The 17,479-nt window shown below is 34.8% G+C and overlaps 2 pseudogenes; both read right to left on the bottom strand.

Annotated features, from left to right (window-relative positions):
- Positions 1 to 4,242: 4,242 nt before the first annotated feature.
- On the bottom strand, positions 4,243 to 5,805 carry LOC149536639 (G-type lectin S-receptor-like serine/threonine-protein kinase At2g19130 pseudogene; annotated as a pseudogene).
- An 8,794-nt stretch (positions 5,806 to 14,599) lies between these two features.
- LOC149536638 (G-type lectin S-receptor-like serine/threonine-protein kinase At2g19130 pseudogene) lies at positions 14,600 to 16,553 on the bottom strand (annotated as a pseudogene).
- Positions 16,554 to 17,479: the final 926 nt, after the last annotated feature.

Here is a 17,479-nt window from a genome sequence, read left to right as displayed (position 1 = left end):
GTGTGTGTGTGTGTGTGTGTGTGTGTGTGTGTATAGATTGTAAATCAGCACTACTATTTAAATATATGTACGCAGATTTGAATGTATGTGTACTTTCTAGAGAGAACATATTTATAACATTTTAAATAAAAAGGGGTTTTCTAATTCTAAGAATTTCTCTTTTAAAATAATTTTTTTTTCCTCAATATCACCATAGTCCATCAAATAGATTCGTCCTTATGCATGATTTGATAGAAAGATTACATCTAACTATTCACAATATAATTTCGAACCCAAACCCGATTTAGAACTAATTTCTTTCCTAAATTGGATCTAGGGTTTTCTATTGTTTTCTTTGCAACCAATATCTAAGTTCCAATTCAAATTGCAAATTCATTCATGGAATATAATCAGACACATATAACAAACATGATGAAGATAGGAAGAGAAAGAGTGCAAAGGGAATATGCGAATATCACGAGTGCACCTGGACACTGATGCTAATTTTCCATGCCTCAAAAGTCCATAGAAAATCCCTTCCTTCTCCATCATTCGCAATTCCTCCAAGATCCAAGCCAATTGAAATTTCCACGTGACTAGAAGTGCTTGAAGAAGCATAGAAGCATGTAGAAAATATATGAGCATGTAGAAGCATATGAGCTTCTCAAATGCATGTAAGCTTTGAAGCTTCCATTGTAGCTTGTAGCTTGTAGCTTGTACAAACACACTAAGAGAGCCTCTATTTAAAGGCCTCTAAGATGCATCTAGTCTGTCTATAGAAACAACTAGAAGATAAGCATGACAACCAAGCATGGGTCTTCTCCAACCTTCTAGATGAGTCTTAAGGTTGTAGACACAATGTGCTCAAATAAAATGCTAACTCCTAAGTGTAGACAACTTATGCATTCTTAGAGTGCAAACCCCTATGTTGTCTACATGACAACTCTCAAGAATTTGCCAACTCTTATGTGATCAAACATTAAAATAATGCACAATAATTAATATAATATTTAACTCTTTCCAATTTAATTTATTTATTTTATTAAATCTCATGCACTAACTTTAATATCTGCACTTTTCAATCTTAATATATTTATATTTTAATCACATGAGATCTAGAATCTTTTAATAATTTTAATATATTTTCCCCTTTTAAATTTTATTTTCCAAAACTTAATTGCTAAAATATTTATTAGCTTTAATAATAATATTATTTAGTCGTTTATTTAAAAATGAGCTCCAAATATATTATTATTAAAATAAATATTGTCACATTCCAAATTTGAACTTATAACTTATTTCCAAATTTAATTATTTTATTTAATTAATTTCCCAATTAATTAAATAAAATAAATAGTAAAATATGATATTAATTTTCCATTAAATTAAACCATTAATTAAATATTTTAATTAGGCTTAATTAATAGAAAATACATCAAAGACTCTCAAGGTAAAATACGAAAATCCATCATAGCCACAATACATACAAAACAAACCAAGGGTTTATATCACGAATTACGTTATCCAACATATTCAGAGGGTACTCAACTCAGATACTTGTCCTAATTTTCAATTAGAACAGATGGCTTAAAGGGTTGGGATTTGGACTTGAGAATTATCTCCCCTCTCTTATCATTGAGATAATGTGATAGGGTATGCTCATCCTAGAAATTCAGGGAAGTCGATACCCGATACCTGCAACCTACATAAAAACCATGCATGTACAAGCACAATATATCCTAAACTAAACAGGCAATGGCAGGAAGTGGTGCATTGCGTAGATCCCAACTAGCAGGTGACTATGACTCCCTTAACCACATCAAAAACGTCATACAAAAGCAAACACACACACTATACACATGCAAGTATGGGGTAAGTATCCATAAGAAACACATATGATAATAAAAACCATCTAGCTAATAACCATCAATAACTAAAATCACTGAAAATAATCATCATGCATACATGAAATATAAAGTCTAAGTGATCTTATCACATAATAAACTGAATCCATAGCACAATATCTAATAGTCTCAAAACAATGTTTGCTAACCATCAACATGAAACTAGCCCCAAAAGAGCTTGACAATGACAGAAAAAATGCGACCTAGGGGCAGGCACTACATTATGGTTGATACTCATGTGACCTAGTCCTATCCAAATCAAACACAATTTTTTCTTTCTTCTAGGTTTTAAAGAAATATGAAAGAAAATATAAAATTGAGATCTTTTAAATTTTCTATTTTTTTAATTTTTTTTATTTTTTATACTTTTATTTATTTTTCAAATGGCTTAAAGGTAAACCAATATTATTTTTTATTGAAAGCAAACCATTGTAATTTAAATTATACTTTATTGTAGTAAAAATCATAAATTTATTTCAATCATTATAAAAGAATTTTTAATTCTTAAATAAAATATATTTTTTTAAAATATTATATTTCTTAAAATATGGGGAAACTAATCATTGTATAGTATTTTTAGAAGAACAAAATCACAAGGTAGCTCTTAAGAAATCATGGCAGCTAATAAGCTCAATTCAAAAATATTTTAATTAATAATTTTATAATCGGACTATTTTTTAAAATGCTAATTTATTCAACGATATCACATATCTTTTACAATAATTTAGAAAAACATTAGCATGCTCATTCTTATGTCTTATCTTTAATTACTTAATAATTTTCTAATGTTTGTATGATACTATTTTAATGTTTGTTTGTAAATATTTTTTAGCATCAACATTTCAGAGTCACAATCCATCATTAGAATGAAAGGATAGAGGAATAAAAAATTATCATGTTTAAAAAAATTCATACATTTTGAATGAATTGTAGAAATCTAATAATGTTAAATATATCTTTTACTATCTATATATTTTCTTTTATAAACAATATAAAAATATTTGATCTTTAACAATGTATAATTTATTTTTATATCCCATTATTAATTATCATTCAACTTCAATAATTCATCTAGAACTATCTTGATTCTCTTATACAAATTATATTTATAAGAAATGATACCATTGTCGGTCATTAGTAAAAGGGAAAGAACTATTAGTTTAATTGTTAACTATTATATTTGTAAAATGAAGCAAAGAGTAACAAAAGTTAGCTCACAAGCCTATATATAGAACAATGCAACCAATAGTTAAGAAAAATTTAAGCCTCTCAATACCCTATTTTCTACAATCCCATCATACAATTCAACAAACAAGCGATGCCTATTGAGGATCTGTATCTTTACAAAGTCTTAGACATTTTAACGGGTGATTGCCTAGGTGGAAAGAAATATTCATAGGGAAAACCAGCTAAATTTTATAGCACTATTATTCATGCTATCATTTCAGCTTTTCATTAAAGTGGGACTTCCAATCTATTCAAATGTACGTGAAAAATGAAGCTGATGTATCTAAAAAAAATGAGTCCTGTTATAAATGAATGAGAAAGCCAATCTTTTGTAAATCTAGTGCATCTTGGAATTCACATAGTTACCAACTTAAGCCATGATATAAATAAAATCACGGCCTACGAACTCCACAAAACCAAAGAGCATTCTCTATTTGATATCAAAAGACAACAGTTTTAGACTTTTGCCGCGCTCAAACAAACTAACAACAAAAACAGGGTTTCATATTTAACTATAAAAAACAAGAACAAGGATCTTTCCAAAAATCATCTTACCTACAGGAGTGATGTTGTTAAAAGAAACTGCAAACCCAGCAGCAGAAAACAGAGAAACAAAACCCAACCAAAATCATCTGCCCAACTAGAAAGACAAGCTAAAGACAATTATACAACTCTAAAATCATTACAAATATTCGTCAAGCAACCTCCGAATCAACAACAAAAACAGATTTGAGTAAGATTAACCAAATTTCATGCCTGAAATCTTTGTGAGCTTCAACGCACATCCCGTGACTCCACTCCGGTATATCCAGCTGGACTGTAGAATTATATGCAGTGGCCCTTTTTTAAGTATCTAGCGTGGCATGATGACCAACCGTTTCCTGGCACCGCTTCCCAGGTCACCCACATATGATTTTCCTTTTTCGACGTCCGACACGGCCAGATTGTCATAACAATCCAAGGGCAACTCTCATACTAATAAGCCTAACCGCTTAAACATAAACTTTATGTAAATTCATGAAAAGCATACATAAACTGTCATAATATCTATTGGTTCCACTATACAATACAATATAAATTTGTTTCATATGGTATCGCTGCTGTCGTCATCTTGTGTCTCATCTAGCAACACCTATGGAGACCTCAGAATTTGTGGCAATGGAGCATCCATCATCCCTTCCATTATCTTTACCACTTCTCCCATGCTCGGCCTCTTCTCTTCATTTTCTTGAATGCACAATTCCCCAACCATAGCAGCTCTCCTCGCCTCTTCAATATTTGCCTCACTTGCTATCCTTTTATCCACCATGTCTATTATGTTTCCCCTCTCAATTTGTGATGAAGCCCAGGTAGGAAAGTACAGCCTGCTTCTCTCCTCTACTGTTAAATCCAGATTTCTTCTACCGGATATAATTTCCATCAACATCATGCCGAAACTGTAGACGTCCACCTTTGGAGTGATTGGAAGGCCAGAGAGCCATTCGGGGGCCAAGTATCCTGGAGTTCCTCTTCTTGTCGTCAATACACGGCTGAAATCTCTGCCCACCAGCTTTGCCAATCCAAAATCGGCTATCTTCGGATTGAAGTTGCCATCTAGAAGAACATTTTCAGGCTTAATATCACAATGAATGATCTGATCCCTGCATTCTTCATGGAGATAAACTAATCCTCGTGCAGTGCCCAGTACTATCTGAAATCGGGTCGTCCAATCCAGCACCTTTTCTACTGCTTCCCCTTCACAGAAGAGGGAGGAATTTAGAGAACCGTTGGGCATGTAGGCGTACACCAGTAGCTTTTGATTGGCTTCTACATAGAATCCATAGAGCCTTACCAAATTAACATGCTGTATATTGCCGATGGTGTTTATTTCTACACAGAATTGCTTTTCTCCTCCTGCTGAACCCTCTAATCTCTTGACTGCAACGAGCGTGCTGTCTGGAAGAGTTCCTTTGAAGACAGAACCGAATGCTCCGTTCCCCAGCTTATGCTTGAAATTCGCAGTGGCAATACGCAGCTCCTTGTGAGTGAATATTTTCAGCATAATTGGCACCTCCTCTTCTACACTTTTCTTCTTCAGCCTTCCTCGTTTCCAAAGAATAAGTGCGACCGAGACGAAAGCCGCTGAGAAAGCCACGGCCGAAGGTAGCAAAATAAAAAGTACAGGGGATTTTCTGCTTCGCTTTGATGTCGTGATTTGCAACTCGGTAGCAGCCAGCTTGATGAAGATGGATTGGTTGTCTGATGAAACGTGCATTCTGAATAAATTGCCAAACCACAATCTACAGATCGGTAGACCAGAACTAACGAAAGCAAAGGCTGTACAGGAGCAATTAGTGCTGTCCTGCAACCTTCCATCGTACGCTTCTTGTTGTATGGGACAGCTCCTCCTTGAGGCAAGGATTGGTTCTTGGATTCCAAGAAGCCGTCGGTAGTTCCCGCTGTAGTAGAGCATTGCAGGGGAATTCGCCGAGCACACCCACTTGACAAGAAACCCCGAGAATCCCTGGACACAACTGCACACATCATTCGCATTGCACAGTCCATTTGCCCCGCAGATCTCATAGTCACTGCATTGACCTTTGTATGTCGACCATACCTCACTCCATGTACCATCATCCATCTTGAAGGAAGTTTTAAATTCGCCGTTCATGTCTATGTAGCAGAAAATATGCACCTGATGTGACTGTTTCTGCATTTTATTAATTAATTTATAAATCACAGAACAATGGTTCTGCAATTTATAAATTAATTAATAAAATGCAGAAACAGTCACATCAGGTGCATATCACATCAGGTGCATATTGTAGGATTCGAACAACAGCAGCAACACAATAAAAAAAAAGATAATATTCAAAACAAGGGAGGCTCTGTTTTACTGTAGAGAAAAAAACTGATATATTATTCCAACAACAAATTGCTGTTCAGCCAATACATTTATTCAAATAAAAATTGTTAAAACTAATCCCTAACACATAGATCAAAATATAGATCAAGAGTTCTGACAGTAATTTTAGCATTATTCCATGCCTATGATTAAGGATGGGAGAAGAAGTAACTAAGACTAAACTAAAATGCATCCAAAAATATCATCTAATGCATGCCATATGTACAGCATGCTTCTTATTTAAACTACTCCTAAACTGAAGTATTCTAGAAATTATTTATAGAACGGTGGAAATGGAGCGGTGGAGCTGGAGTTTGAAGTGAAGATCTCAGCATCAATTTTCATACTCCCCCTTGATGCTGAGAGGACTCACAATCTGATCTTTGAGTACCAAAAACTGATCTTTTGTAACTTCCTTTGTGAAGATGTCTGCAATTTGCTCCTTTGTGTTGATGTACTTCAACTCAACCGCTTTATTTTGTACCAAATATCTGATAAAATGTTGTTCAAGATCAAAGTGTTTGGTCCTGCTGTGATGAACCAGATTCTTGGCCAATTTAATGGCACTTATGTTGTCACAAAAAATCACAGTAGGCTGAACCTGTATCTCTCCAATTTCTTCAAGAAGCTTTCTAAGCCATAAAGCTTGTGTGCCAGCTGAAGTGACCGCAACATATTCCGCTTCTGTAGAAAAGAGAGCAACCATACTTTGCTTCTTTGAACTCCATGTAATTAAACCGGAACCCAAAGAAAAAAAATTACCAGATGTAGATTTTCGGTCATCCAAACAACCTCCCCAATCTGAATCACTAAAGCCAACAAGCTCAAACTTATTAGAAGAATAGTGAATGCCAAAATCTACCGCGCTTTTCACATACCTCAAAATTCTCTTGGCTGCCTTCATATGTTCCTCTGATGGATTTGTCATATACCTTGAAACCAATGAAACTAAATAAGCAATATCAGGCCTTGTGTGAGTTAAAAACATCAAACTCTCCACAATGCTCCTGTATAATGTCTCATCAACAATTTTAGCACCATCATCTCTACAAAATGTAACTCCATGAGCAATTGGAGTGGAAAGAGGTTTACAATCAGCCATATCAAATTTTTTCAACATATCTTTTGCATACTTTTCTTGACAAATAAAAATTTCATCTTTACCTTGATAAACCTCCATGCCAAGAAAGTACTTCATGAGACCTAAATCTTTCATCTCAAACTCATTCATCATAGCAACTTTAAATTCATCTTTCATCTTTGAGCTACTACCCATATATAACAAATCATCAACATACAAACTCACAATGAGAATATCATTACCTTCTTGTTTGTAGTAAAGGGTAGGTTCACTCTTACTTCTTTGAAAGCCATTCTGCTGAAAATATCCATCAATTCTTGCATACCATGCACGTGGTGCTTGTTTGAGGCCATACAAAGCCTTCTTCAACTTGTATACATAATCTTTTTTGCCTTGAATCTCAAAACCTTGTGGCTGTCCCACATATACCTCTTCTTCTAAGTACCCATTCAAGAAAGCACTTTTCACATCCATGTGATGAATACTCCATTCTTTTTGAGCTGCAAGAGAGATTAGCATCCTAATAGTTTCTTTTCTTGCTACTGGTGCAAAAGTTTCTTCATAATCAATGCCATACCTTTGAGTGAAACCTTTAGCAACCAATCTTGCCTTGTGTCTTTCAACCCTCCCATCACTATTATACTTGGTCTTATAGACCCATTTTGTGCCAATCTTCTTCTTCTTATGTGGAAGATCTACAAACTTCCATGTTTCATTCCTATCAATGGAATCCATCTCTCCATTCATTGCTTGCATCCAAACCTCATTAGCACATGCATCTTCAAAACATGATGGCTCAAAATCAGCTTTAGCAAGTAATGCAAAATTTACTGTCTCACCTATTGGATCTTCTTCATGTGCTTGATTTTGACACCTCTCATAAATATCATTCAATCTTCTTACCTTCCTTGGAGGACTAGAGGATGGACTTGCTCTTGGTATTGGTGAGGGGTTTCTTGGTGGGCTTGGTGATCTTGAAATAGAACCATTAGTTGGCTGCTCATTATTATTATCAGCAATATCATCATCATCCAAAACTGATTTTGGCTTTCCAACATGTTGTTTTTGATGACCATAAACTCCCCCTTCATCAAAAATCACATCTCTTGAAACAACAATCTTATTAGTAATAGGATTGAATAATCTATAAGCTTTGCTTTCCTCACTATAGCCCACAAAAATACATGATTCACTTTTAGCATCTAACTTTTTCCTATTCTGATCAGGGATGTGAACATAAGCCAAACAACCAAAAACTTTAAAATGATTTACATTAGGCTTTTTCTCATACCATGCTTCATATGGAGTCATCTTGTGTAAGGAACTTGTAGGACTCCTGTTGAGAATATATACAGCTGTAGCAACTGAATCAGCCCAATAAGAATTGTTCAAACTCTTGGTTTGTAACATGCTCCTTGCCATTTCTACCACAGTATGATTCTTCCTTTCAGCCACTCCATTCTGTTGGGGTGTGTATGCAGTTGTGAGTTGTCTTTTGATGCCATTCATTTCACAAAAATTTTGAAAATTGTTTGAGCAAAATTCTCCTCCTCGATTTGTTCTCAAACATCTTATTGTGTTCCCTTTCTCATTCTCTACATGAGATTTAAACTTCTTGAATGTATCAAAGGTTTCATCTTTAGTCTTCAAAAATATACCCAACACATGCGTGAGTAATCATCAATAAAAGTAATGAAATATGATGACTTACCCAAACTTTGTGTTTGCATTGGACCACAAATATCTAAATGAATAAGTTGAAGTGGGTATTGGGCCCGCCATGCATTGCCTTTTGGAAATGATCCCCTTGAATGTTTCCCTTTTGCACACCCTTCACAAATCTGTTTATGCTCTTCAACCTTAGGCAATCCAAGAACTAATGCATTTGATGTTAGATTCTTCAAACTATTGAAATTCAAATGGCCATACCTGAGATGCCACAACCAATTTTTATCGTTATAAGCCATATTGACAAGCTGATTATCATTTTGACCAAACTTCAAAGGAAACATCCTATTCTTTGTCATAAGAACAACTGTAATCACTTTATTTTTTTTATTCTTATCATAGATAGTACAGGGCATGTTCTCAAATACCACTCTATAATTCTTCTCACATAGCTGCCCAACACTCAATAAATTATGCTTTAACTTGGGAATATAATAAATATCTTGAACACTTTTCATACCTTCCTTTGTCTGAACATCCATGGCTCCTTTGGCCGCAACATCCACAGTATTGTTATTACCAAGGGTAATATTGGATCTGTAACTATCATCAAGCTTTGAAAATATTTCTCTGTTACTAGACATATGGTTAGAGCATCTAGAATTCAAATACCAAACATCATTCACATTACTTTCATCTTTCCCATAACACAAAAATAAATTACCCGAGGAAGTTCCTCATCTTGTTGGGCATAATTTGCACTATTTTTACCTGATTTCAGTCTACACTCTCTCTCAAAATGTCCATACTTATTGCAATGATAGCATTGGATGTTCTTTTTATCAAATCTGCCTCTACCTCTTCCTCCTTGAGCACCTCCTCTTCCTCTAGATCCTCTTGAAAATTTTTGATTTTGGCCCCTTCCCAAGCCTTTGTTGTTGTTACTACTACTGCTAGCACCATCGTTCTTTGAAATTTGCAATTGGGAAGCAAAAGCCTTCTCATTAACACTGATAGATGTGTCCCTTATTCTATCCTCATGTGATATAAGAGATCCAACCAATTCATCATACTCCATGGTAGCTAAATTTTTGCTTTCTTCTATGGCAATTACTACAATATTCCATCTTGGGGTTAGAGATCTCAATACCTTTTGTATTATTTACTCTTGAGCAATAGATTCACCCAAAGTGGCCATTTTATGAGTCACATCTTTCACTCTCACACAGAAATCTCCGACACTCTCTGTCTCCTTCATCTTCAAGTTCTCATATTCTCTTTTCAAGGTTTGTAGCTTCACAACCTTGATCTGATCATTACCATGGTAAGCATCTTTTAGAGTCTTCCAAGCCTCTTTTGTTGCCTGTGCATCAGCAATTCGAAGAAACAAGCTCTTATCAAGAGCCATCTGAATGTGAAACAATGTCATTACATTATTCTTCTCAGCTTCTTTCTTCAATCTCCTATCATTAGGTTGGAGAGTATTCCAATCTGCAGGCTCTTCATATCCGGATTCAACGATTTTCCAAAAATCTTTCCCAATCAAAAAAGTCTTCATCTTGATTGACCAATATTGGTAATCAACTCCATCAAACTCTGGGATTTGCAAATTGTTTGCCATGCTGCTGTCTTCCAAACACCTTCAGCTCTGATACCAAATGTAGGATTCAAACAACAGTAGCAACACAATAAAAAAAAATGATAATATTCAAAACAGGGGAGGCTCTATTTTACTGCAGAGAAAAAAAATTGATATATTATTCCAACAACAAATTGTTGTTCAGCCAATACATTTATTCAAATAAAAATTGTTAAAACTAATCCCTAACACATAGATCAAAATATAGATCAGGAGTTCTGACAGTAGTTTTAGCATTATTCCATGCCTATGATTAAGGATGGGAGAAGAAGTAACTAAGACTAAACTAAAATGCATCCAAAAATATCATCTAATGCATGCCATATGTACAGCATGCTTCTTGTTTAAACTACTCCTAAACTGAAGTATTCTAGAAATTATTTATAGAACGGTGAAAATGGAGCGGTGGCGCTGGAGTTTGAAGTGAAGATCTCAGCATCAATCTTCACATATTTTCTGCTATTTAGCCACGGGCTAACCGGACCGTTGCTGTCAGGAAATGTTCTGACGAGTTTACTTCAATAATAAAATAGAATCTTGAAGGCGAAATCCTCACGCAGGATAAATGGTATCTATCACGATGCGCACGAGGCACATAACCGCCCTCCGGAATGTTGCTGAAATAACTCCCAGTCCACTCTCCACTGGACCAGTATGGGACACTGTTGTTATTCGTCATCACGAACTGCGTCTTTCCTGGAGAGAGATCTAATCCTATGGAGAAGAGTCCACTTGCAGGATCAGATGAACTCTTCCAGGAGGTTAGCTTCATGCCTGGCCAAAATTTCAGGCCAGGCAACCATGTATCTCCCAGATGAGAGAAACTCTCGCAAACAATCTCAGATTCATTTTGGATGACGAAATTGCCAGATTCAGTCATTACTGCCCACGATCCTTTCAGAGCAATATCAGTCGACCAAACTGAAAGGCCATTTCTATCAAACAATCTGAGATGACCGTCTCTCGAAAAGTTCAGAATGCTCATGAGGTCCCTCTTTACAGGATTGTCTCTGTTGGCCTCCCAAACTACGATCTTGGGAGACATTTGCACGTACCAGATGCCAACATAAGAATTATTCGTTCCATTAGGACTGAAAAAGCCCAGTTTAAAAGTGCCATTCTTTGATATTATGGTCTGATTTGCAGCGAGTGAATCGCCCGTCAGAAGCATATCCCCACCATCTATTGCAACTAAGCTGCGATTATTCAATGTAATAATCAGAGAGCTTGCCAGAACGAAATACTTCAGCGCCATTACGAAAACAATATCTATTTTATTCAAAGAGCGAGCTTGTCATATATATATACATCAAATAGGAAATAAGTTTTTCGTCGACTCTCCATCTTAATATGAGTTCATACTACTTTATGCAGAGTTGACGTCAAAATAGCATGCAGTCTAATCCGTAAAACAAAATAAGACTTTTTCAATATCCATACCAACTTGAACACAAATAGGAAACTGAGTTTTAATGAAGATTTTATTAAAATTTGATTTTGAAAGTAGTTCATTCCCGCTTGTTATTATATTAATTAATCTTCAGAATTAAAATAGAAAACAAACAGGCTACGGAATGAAGGAACATGCCAGGACAATATTTTTGATTTGGGAAAGTATTTTTCTGTTATTATGAAAATTTAATTTTGACAATTAATTTGTTAAGATTGATTAAAAAATTTCAAACAAGAGCTTTTGTAGAGCTTGAGTCCTCGACTAGTGCAAACTTGAAGGAAGAAAGATAAACAAGTTGTTTATGAGTTTATATTTAAGCAAACACTTGGGTCATCTTCAACATGTGTAGAACATTAAAGTACTTAACTACTTCTAATTTATATTAATACATCTATTGCCATTCTCATTCACAAAATGTAGCCAATCTAGAGCAATGATAGTTGTAGAACTCTCTTAAATTTATTTAAAAGGAATATATAAATATTTTGATCTATTAAAAAAATTAAAAAATCAATATCAAACTTAAGAAATAAGTAAACTATCATTAACCTTATCAAATTAAATTGTAGTTGAGAACAAAAAACTCCTTTTTATACTTCAGTTTTGAATTAAATATTGAATATATTGGTGTACAAAATTTTAATGAAATTTTAAATTTGAATGATGATGAATTTCTTTTCCTTGTATGAACTATAGAATAGTTATTGTAATATTTGAACTATATTTTAGTATTTTATTTTTAAGTTTAATGATAATTAAATAAAAAATAGTTTATTTTAAAAATCTAAAATCCTCATTTTATTATTCAAATCAGATATAAAAATAGTTTTATCTATTTAAAATTTAAAAATAGTTATAAAATTATAATAAAATGTCAATATCAGACATATTTATCTTTAAATTTTTCTTATTTGATTGTATAATCTATAAAATCGATCACCATATTTATTTCAAAATACCACTTTCAACTTTTACCAGCATATTATGTGTTAATTAGAGGAATCTCTCAAAAAGAAAATTAAAAGCATCTTAATTAATTTTTATTATCTATTATAATCCTCTGGAACATCCAATCCATTGCAAAATTATTAAAAAGATAAAGAATACGGTGAAGACAATTAGATTTTCATGTAGCATTACTAATGTTTAGCGAAATATAATGCCCATAGTGATGCTAATTTTAAAGTTTGATTAGACATCAAGTTGACCCTTGTTAATATGTTGTCTAGAGTTTCTTAAGAAGATTAAATACATTCTCAAAGGCATTTTTTTCCTTTTCTTTTTTAATGTTGAAAAATATGATATATCCCTAGGAAAATTGCCTCAAGCCAATCACAAAATTAGAATTACTATATCATAATTCATATAAAAATTTGAACCTTATAAATGTAAGAATACAACATTAGTTTTCCTTATCAAAAATTATTTGGGATAAAGGTAAGGGGGCTAACGAGAACATCCCTGCAAGGACTAATAATTAAGACTTTGTTAGTTTTACTTTTTCATGTATATGAAAGTACTATCTAGATCATTTGATCATTGTATATTTGACATAATCTATTTATCAAAAAGTTTTGAAAATATATATCTTTTCATTAGATTTATTTAAATTTAAAAAAATTAAAAAATACATTATTTTCTTTTCTTATGTAAAACATCAAAATGATGTAATTTCTAATCATAAAAATAGAAATTCATATCCAAATGATGTACAAGAGAAAAAGAATGTACAATATTAATACTAATATTTTAGGAAGGTAAAAACTCATTATTATACTTTACACTTAAATATAATTTCCTTGTCTTACTATGATTTGTATATATATATTTTTGTCAATGGATCCATTAAGTGTCATTATAATTGATATCCCTAATTGTGGAAGAATAAATGTATCTAATCATACTAATGATAAAAGTTAAAAAACAATATCCAACATGTCAAAAAATGTTGACAGCATAGTAAAGAACACTACATCAATTTACCTTAGAAATATTTAAATAATAGATGTCTAAACAACAATATGATCATAGAATAAATAATTCTTCTAAAAATTAAATAGTGTATGCTTTAATATTATAATTTTTATATTCCAATTTATAAATGTCTAACATAATTTTCATATTCCAACTTACAAATATCTAACAAGAATTAAAATATAAATTGATTCTAATTAAAATAATAATAATATTGAATATATATTCAAAAGCATAAAATCAGTAGAAATATTATATAAAATCATAAAAATGTATTATAAACTATAGGAATAATAATATTCACTAGTTGGAATATACAATCTATTACATTGGTAGGTTATATTCATATGTATCTTTTACAATTCAAACTTTGCCACAGCTAAGATAAGATAAGATAAAATAAGATAAAGACAGATCCGGTTAAACTGACAGCATGGTGACACAACCATCACTGCTATCGTCATCTTCTGCCTGCTCTAGCATTTGTGGCAATGGAGCCTCCATCCTCCCTTCCAGTATCTTCACCACTTCTCCCATGCTCGGCCTCCTATCTTCATTCTCTTCAATGCACAGTTGCCCAACAACAAGAGCTCGTCTCACTTGCTATCCTTGCATACACAACACCAATCATGTTTCCCCTCTGAATTTGTGATGAAGCCCAGGGAGGAAAGTACAGCCTGCTTCTCTCCTCCACTGTTAAATCCAGATTTCTTCTACCGGATATAATTTCCATCAACATCATGCCGAAACTGTCGACGTCCACCTTTGGAGTGATTAGAAGGCCAGAGAGTCATTCGCGGGCCAAGTATCCAGGAGTTCCTCTTGTTGTCGTCAATACACGGCTGAAATCTCTGCCCACCACCTTCGCTAACCCAAAATCAGCTATAGACGGGTTGAAGTCGCCATCCAGAAGAATATTTTCAGGCTTAGTATCGCAGTGAATGATCTGATCCCTACATTCCTCATGGAGATAAACTAATCCTCGCGCAGTGCCCAGTGCGATCTGAAACTGGGTCCTCCAATCCAACACGTTCTCTGCTTTTTCCCCTTCATTAAAGAGGGAGGAATTAAGAGAGCCATTGGGCATGCAGGCATACACCAGTAGCCTTTGAGAGCCTTCTACACAGAATCCATACAGCCTTACTAAATTTACATGCTGTATATTGCCGATGGTGTTTATTTCCGCACGGAATTGCTTTTCCATTCCTGCTGAACCCTCTAATCTCTTAACTGCCACGAGCCTGCTGTCTGGCAGAGTTCCTTTGAAGACAGAACCGAATGTTCCGTTCCCCAGCTTATGCTTGAAATTCTCAGTTGCAATTCTCAGCTCTTTGCAAGTGAACGTTTTGAGCATGATTGGGACGTCCTCTTCTAGTACACTTTTCTTCTGCAGTCTTCGCCTTTTCCAAAGAATAAATGCGACCAGGAGGAGAACTGCTGAGAAACCCGCGGCCGAAGGAAGCAAAATAAAAACTAGAACAGGAGCTTTTCTGCTTCTGTTTGATGTCGAAATCGGCAACTCCGAAGCAGCCAGCCTGCTGAAGATGGATTGACTGTCTGATGAAACATCCAATTTGAATAAATCGCCAAACCAGAGTCTGCAGACCGGTACAGATGCAATTATGGAGACAAGCAGCCCTGCAACCTTCCATTGTTGGCTTGTTGTTGTATAGGACAGCTCCTTCTTCGGGCATGGACCTATTCTTGGCTTCAAAGAAGCCGTCGGTAGTTCCCGCTATGGCAGAGCATTGCAGGGATTTCCGCCGAATACACCCAGTTGAGCACCAACCTTGTGAATCATTCTTTGGCCTGAAACCCTCAACACAAGTGCAGACATCATTGGGGTTACACAGTCCATAGGATGAGCAGATATCATAGTCACTGCATTGACCTCCGTATGTCTGCCTCACCAGACTCCACATTCCATCATCCATCCCAAAGTAAGCTCTCAATTCGCCATTCTCGTCTAGCCGAACCAGCCCTGTCTTCACATGTTCCCACGGGATTACTCTGGTATTAAAGTAATATCTTGAAGGAGAAACCCTCACACAGGAAAATTTATACCTGTCAAGATAAAGCTTCCCCTCCGGATTCTTGGTAAAATAACTTCCCGTCCACTCGCCACATGAATAATATCGAACACTGCTGTTATAGTTCAACACCAACTCCGTCTTTCCTGGAGACGGATCTGTTTCTAGGGAACAGAGCCCAGTTGCAGGATCCATAGAGCTCTTCCACGAGGATATCTTCATGCCCATCCACAATTTCATGCCAGGCAACCATGTATCTCCCGGATGAGCGAAACTCTCCCACACAATCTCTGAATTGTTTTGGCCATCATCCAGCATGATGAAATTACCAGAATCCGTTATCATTGCCCGTGATCCTTTCGGATCATTATCAGTCGACCAAACTGACTGCCCATTAATATCAAACAGTCGGAGACAACCATCGCTCGAAAAGTTCAGAAAGCCGGCTATGTCTTTGACTGGATTGTCTCTGTTAGCCACCCAAACTACGATCTTTGGAGACCATTGTGCGGACCACATGCTAACATACCAATTTTTCGTTCCATTTGGACTGAAAAATCCCAATTCAAAGGTACCATTCTTTGAAATTGTTGTCTGATTTCCAGTGAACGAATCACCCAAGAGAAGCGAATGCAAACTATCCTGTCCTGATGAGGCGCAATTAAACAGTGTATTGAACACTGTAAATGCTAGGACCAAATATTTGATCGCCATTTCTGTGGCCGTAATAGCTAGTTTTTCTCAAGTTTATATAGACAATAAAGAGCGATGTCCAAGTCTTTAAAATATGCAAAGAATCCTGAAAATAGTCAATGCTAACATTAGTCTTCACGCCGTCTACACATATTTCACTCATAAGCTCGATGAAAACGACCCTGGAGGCTGATATCTGTTCCTGTAAGTTTACTCAAGCAGCAGATGAACTTAACAATCGTATTAAGACAGTGATAACAAAAATAGGACAAACACATAACACAGAAAATTATAGTGGTTCGTGATAACAAAAATAGGACAAACACATAATACAGAAAATTTTATAGTGGTTCAGCAACCTTGCCTAAGTCCACTCTTAAGCAGGGAAATCTCTTATTACTGCTTAACCAATACAATTCATGGCATATAAACAGCCATTTATAGAGCCATATACAATCACCAAGTAAGAGTACAATTCATGGCATATACACAGCCATTTATAGAGCCATATACAATCACCAAGTAAGAGTATGGAAAAGATGAATGGTCATGACTGTTGGGCTTCACATACCCAACAGTTCCATTGTATTTTTTTGAAAAGTCATCCAAAACATAAAGGCAATTGTCAGACAGTAAGAAAATAAAACTGTTTGCGCCAACTATTATTGACAAACAAGTGGGGTTTTAAATTGACTTTAACAATTTTCCATATCAGTATGCTTAGAAATTTATATAAAAAATTTCTTTCTCTATTTTTATTTTTCTCTCTTTTTTAACTCTTATTTTTTTAATATACATTGCTTTTTATTTATCTCAATCATTTTCTCTGTCTTTCTACTTTTTATTTCTATGATAATTTTCTTTTTCTTTTTATACTTTATATTTCTATCTTAGAAAACACCCTACTCTAGTTTTTATTTGTTTGAACTTTAGGAATGCTACATACC

Source organism: Cupressus sempervirens, chromosome 10 (genome assembly GCF_028749045.1).
Source record: "Cupressus sempervirens isolate cs-2001-9-10 chromosome 10, ASM2874904v1, whole genome shotgun sequence".
Lineage (NCBI taxonomy): Eukaryota > Viridiplantae > Streptophyta > Pinopsida > Cupressales > Cupressaceae > Cupressus > Cupressus sempervirens.
The sequence above is the reverse complement of the archived record's forward strand: the minus strand, read 5'-3'. Positions and strand labels throughout refer to the sequence as shown.